This window comes from Rhodamnia argentea, chromosome 5, assembly GCF_020921035.1.
Source record: "Rhodamnia argentea isolate NSW1041297 chromosome 5, ASM2092103v1, whole genome shotgun sequence".
NCBI lineage: Eukaryota > Viridiplantae > Streptophyta > Magnoliopsida > Myrtales > Myrtaceae > Rhodamnia > Rhodamnia argentea.
In genome coordinates this window covers 9,851,313-9,857,312 of record NC_063154.1, presented here as the reverse complement: position 1 = coordinate 9,857,312, position 6,000 = coordinate 9,851,313, and positions in this window count along the sequence as shown.

Genomic DNA, 6,000 nt, shown 5'->3' with positions numbered 1-6,000 from the left:
GGAAGACGAGAGATGCTAAATTGCTGTCCTACCATGAGTATCTGGATGAACTGGTAGAGGAATTTGAGGATATCTCATTTGAGTATCTGTCCAGGACTCATAATCGATTCGGCGATGCATTGGCTACCTTGTCTTCAATGTTACAAGTCGCCAATGAACTTGAGGTTGACCCACCGAAGATCGAGGTATTAAAAAAGACGGCATATTGTATGGCCGTAATCGATGAACCCGATGGTAAGCCGTGGTACCATGACATCAAGACTTATATTCAGAAGCGGGAGTTCCTCAAAAAGTACCGTATCCGACCAAAAGTACATAAGGAAGATGGCCTCGAAGTTCTTCTTGAACGGAGAGAATTTGTACAAGCGGTCATTCGATTCCGTCCCGCTAAGATGCATTGATTCAACCGAAGCGGTTCGTCCGATGATGGAAGTACATGAAGGGATCCGTGGTCCACACATGAATGGCCACTTGTTAGCTAAGAAGATTATGAGATTGGGTTATTGTTGGCTCACGCTCGAAAGAGATTGTATTCAGCATGTCCGAAGCTGTCACAAATGTCAGATTCATGGTGACAAGATTAATGTCCCTCCAAATGAGTTGCATCGATTATCCGAACCATGGCCGTTTTCTATGTGGGGCATTGATGTTATCGGCCCTATCAACCCTAAAGCATCCAATGGCCATCGATTCATCTTGGTGGCGATTGACTATTTTTCCAAATGGATCGAAGTCGCATCCTATTTAGCGGTCACGGCACGAAATATCGTGAATTTTATCCGCCAGGATATTATTTCTTGATACGGTTCACTTGAAGCCATAATCACCGACAATGGCTCAAACTTGAACAACAAGCTAATGGACGAATTGTTCAAGGAATTCAAGATCAAACATATGAACTCTTCCCCATATCGTCCTCGGATGAATGGAGCAAGAGAAGCCGCCAATAAGAACATCAAGAAAATCTTAGCGAAGACGGCTGAAAATTATCGCGATTAGCATGAGAGGTTGCCATTTGCACTTATGGCGTATCGGACCTCGATCCGGACATCTACCGGGGCAACCCCGTATTCTCTTGTATATGGAATAGAGGCTGTTCTACCAGTTGAAGTGAAAATTCCTTCCTTACGTATATCGTCTCAAGCTATCTTGACGGAAGCTGAATGGATCCAGCAGAGGGCGAGCCAATTGAATCCGATCGATGAAAAGAGACTTAAGGTGATATGTCATGGCCGGTGTTATCAGCAGAGGGTTGCTAATTCATTCAACAAAAAAGTTCGGCCTCGATATTTTCGGATCAATGACCTGGTCTTGAGAAAATTATTGCCAATAGTCTCACTCCCGGAAGGAAAATTCGCTCCAAACTATGGTGGTCCATATATAGTAAAGAAGGTGCTCCCTGGTGGTGCTTTGATTATGGCCGAGATGGATGGTCATGTCCTTACCAACCCAGTCGATTCTGACTCAGTAAAGAAATATTATACTTGATTCACTCTGATGTTTTCATAATCGAGTTATAATATTAATACAGATTCACGAGTTGTTCACATTTGGGCATTCGTTTGTTTCCTCGCTACTAATCTTTGCCGAGAGATTGTTTCAAATGGGGGAGTCTCTCCGGCCCAATTGAATTGACCATCGGTAGTGTGAGATTTACATATTCACAGAGTAAAGGGGTTATCTTGCAAAAAAAGATATGGCGACCAAGATGAAATGAGTAAAATGAAGAGCCCCTTCAATCTGTCAACATATGGAAGATCGAATAATGCGAAAGCGAAATGCAAATGAGTAAAAACTTGCATTTATTTCATCCATCGGAGAGCCTTACAAACAGATCATCGGGGTGGGAACGTAAAGCCAAACCGAGCCCTAATAAGCATCACAAAGGAATTTAACCGACTCTCCATACGATTGATGCTCCGCCTACACCGATCGCTTCGAAAATCGAGATCCGTTAGCTTAAAGAGGAGGAGCTCACATTTCTCTTTAAGCTTGGCCACCTTGTCCTCGTGATACTCGGCAGCAGATTCCAAGTCATGGATCAGCATTCTCCCGCGGGCTATATCCAGGGTCGGATCGTCCAGCCTTTCTTCCAGCCATGTGCATTAGAATTTCAAAACGATATTGAGCGGATCGCGCTCGAAGATAGTCCGAAACATGGCCAAACGTTCCACCAAGTTCCCCCTCTCACGAATCAACAGCGAGACTTGTTCATTACCATAGTCAAGGGCCTTCTTATGATTGTCGGCTACAAGACCGGCCAACACCAAGCTGTCCGACCGATCCCGATAGCGAGCTCTCACAAGATGAGCCAAGGTAACATCTTGATGAGCAAGATGGTAAGCCTCCGGGAAGTTAGTGAAGAGAGTAGGAAAGATCATGTATTCCTCTTCTAACTTGGTGCCTTCAATAGAAGCAGTGTTCATATCCGTAAACATAAGACGGATTTCAGCTTCGGTCTCCGGGTGGTTGGCTATATAAGAGTAGCCCTGGCCTAGGAGATTGTAAAGTTTCTCCCATTTGGCCAAAACTTCGGCCGAGAAGACGTGTGCGGGGAGGGAGGCCATTGTTGTTGAAGCAACCGAAAAAGAATGGATGCGAAAGAGTGCTTAGAAGGTTGGAGATGAAGATATGAAAGCGATGATCGTCTCGGCGTTAAATCCTAATTTAAAGGGCAGGAAAAGTCATAGCAATAATTATTGTGGGGGCCGAGTTAATTATCCGGGTAAAACTACGGACGTTTCGTCCGTGAATCACGGATCTACCATCTTGAGGATCACGAATTCGAAAAAGTTGCCAAATGACTTAAAGGTTCCGCCATATTAAAAGAGGGACAAGCATACTGCGAAAAAGATTTGAGGGTCCCACCATGTCAGAAGGAAATGAAGAAGACAAAGCGGGAAACACGAAATCTTGGGAGAAGCACCGGCTTGGTGGTTTTCATCCACGTTAAAAGGGAGGCTCTGGAACATACATGTTTACTCAAAAGAATTTGGAGAGAGTAAGCTTACAGCGGAGAGTAGAGTGAACAAAAGGCGTAAAGAGGTATTTCAATCCAACATGTTTAGAGACTACCAGCACTTACCGGGGGCAACCAACCTAGACATCCCCGAGAGCGAACTGCTGGATTCCGAGGCCGAATCCGGCACCGAAGCCGTAAAACCCAACTCCCTTGGCGGTGAAATTCAAGATCTCGACCGCAACAACAATAGCAGCAGCAGCTGCAATAACCCTCCCGGAAAGAAAACATCAAATCGTAGAGCTCGAAGCTGCCTTCAAGGAGTGCCCATACATAAACAAGAAACGAAAAAATGAATTGAGCCGGAAGCTAGGAATGAGCCCTTGAAGGTCAAGTTTTGGTTTCAAAACAAGCGTACCCGATTGAAGGTTCAAAATGAAAGTCATGAACTCGTGTTTCTGAAGGAAGAAAATGAAAAGCTTCGAGCAGAGAACAAGAGGTATAGGGATGCTCTTAACACGCTTGTTTGCCATGTCTGTAGTAGCCCAATCACCTTTGGTGACATGTACCTCAATGAGCCATATCCGAGCATTGAAAATGCTCATTTACCAGATTCATCCCCAGAGCAAGTTCTCGCACAATCGGATTTCGTTGGGGATACATCCCGCAAAGTCGGTCTTGCGGAGCCGTAACCGGCGCCCTTCGAGGGAAGAGACATGCATCACTACAATTGGAGTTTCCCTGATGTCACAATCGGCCAATTCAACGATGATGAAACTCTGAATCAGTAGCCTACATGAAGCTTGAGTTTTTTTTATTATGGGCTCTCAAAATATCGCTCTTTCGAGCATTACTAGCCAGCCCTTACGAATCCTCAAGAAAAGTAGGGACATGCATGAATGAATGTACTGTTTGTTACAAAGTCCCCATGTGAGACATTCTTCTTTTTACGCCTAGAGTTAATCCGGGGCAAAGAACAAGTACTATCTACGAATATCATCATGCTTAAATGCGTGAATTCCTTGTCAGATTTGATTGAACGCCGAAAAGAAAAGCATTGAAAGCCTTCACATAGGTAAATGCGAAAAGATTTGAGGAGGGAAATAACCGCCTCGTTCATTGGAGAAAGCGAAAAGATTTGAAGAGGGAAATAACTACCTCGTTCGTAGGAGGGAGCGAAAAGATTTGAAGAGGGAAATAATTGTCTCATTCGTAGGAGGGAGCAAAAGATTTGAGGAGAGAAATAACTGCCTCGTTCGTAGAGAAAGCGAAAAGATTTGAGAGCTCCTCCATATCAGAAAAGAAAAAAGATGACAGATTGAGTGAGAGATAAGAGTTATTACGAAATGGATCCAAGGCACTAAGACCGAAACGGAGAGAAAAAGCTGTCCTCTTTCGTAGAGAAAGCGAGAACCTATATGCGAGACTAACGGATCGAAAAAAAGTTTATAAAGAACTTGAAGTCTCCATGCACCTAATGACCTCCAGAACTCGTCACGAAAGGCCATCGTCGCTTTTGTGATTTTCGGGCAATTTGTTTTTGCAAGTCCAAAAACATCTAAAGCCCAATCTCTGGTTGAGATACCCATTTCGGTCTACATATGGAAGGTTTTAAAAGAAGTACACGTTCATTCCAAGCGGAAGTATGGGAAGCTTCCTATCCCGAGGATCTGCAAGTCATGGCCATTGATGGCAACCCCGTTTCCCTCTCGGTCCTCATTGCTATGCTGAAAAAGTGCATGTACAAGGTTTCAGCTTATACAAAAGCAACGGAAGCCTTACAAGTGCCGAGGCGGTACAAATATGATTTTGACATCGTCGTCACAGCAATGGTAGGGATCGACATGGACGGTCTCGATCTCTTAAAGATCATTGATTCCGAGTTGAATATACAGGTCATCGTAACATCAGCAAGTGATGATCAACAATTCATAACGAGGGCCATATTGCATGGTGCTCGATACATCCTAGAGAAGCCGGTCTGCGTTCGAGTACTCCAAAACATTTGGCAGCATGCTGTAAGGAAGCAATTACTCGAACAAAAAAACTATGGCCAAGCTAACGACGACGATTTTGTCGAAAAGAAAAGGCCCCTTTGGTCCACCGAGCTTCATTCTATATTCATTGAGGCGGTTCGACGCTTAGGAATCAATTCAGCACGACCAATGGATGTACTCAAAATAATGAATATAGACGGACTCACCATGCAAAGTGTCACGAATCACCTTCAAAGGTTTAGAGGTAAGTCGAGGAAGCACGAGGCGGCTTGGAATCAAGGCGACCGGACCAAAGTTGATTGGAAGATCAATACCGGGAAAACCTACCGAGCAAAAGGTACCCGGCCACTTCCCAATCAAGAATACAGGCCATACCAACCTTCCGCTGGTGGTTCTAGCAGCAGACCAGTTGATCATCCCTACAAGTTCCCGAACAACGGCGGAAGCTCAAGCTCAAGGAGTCAGATCGCTCACGGCGAAAACAAAGTGGAAAATCTGTCGTCGGTGTTAGCAAGTAACAATGCCCAATTCGAGTATCAATTGCTCGAAAAATCAGAAGATTACTTTGATGATGAGCTCACCACCTTGATCGACCGGTTCGGAGCTGAAGGACCTCCAGAGTTGTGATCCGAAGCAAGTGATTATGGATCCTCAAACAACGATCGTTGGTGTATGATCCAAGATAAAATCGATCGATCATTGGAATGGCCAGCAAAAGAGGTGGAACCAGTCTTGCGCGAATACTCCTTTAATTTCATGTATAGTTCCCCTGTGTGGGATATTTTTTACTTTCTAGCTGTCTAGAATTCGCCTAGAGTTGAAGGGCGAAGTTTCTCCTCTCTTATCAAATGCGTAAGTTCTTTATTAAGCTAGGCCTGTAGCAAATCAATTTGTGGACGACGCCCCTGAACGCCCGTAAAGAGAGATTCCGAATAGCCTTACTTGGGAGAATACGAGTAAAAGACCAAGCGGACTCAAAGATGGGTAACTCCGTATCGTCCCAATTGGCTCTCGGTCATTTCAAACTCTAAATTATGCTTTTTT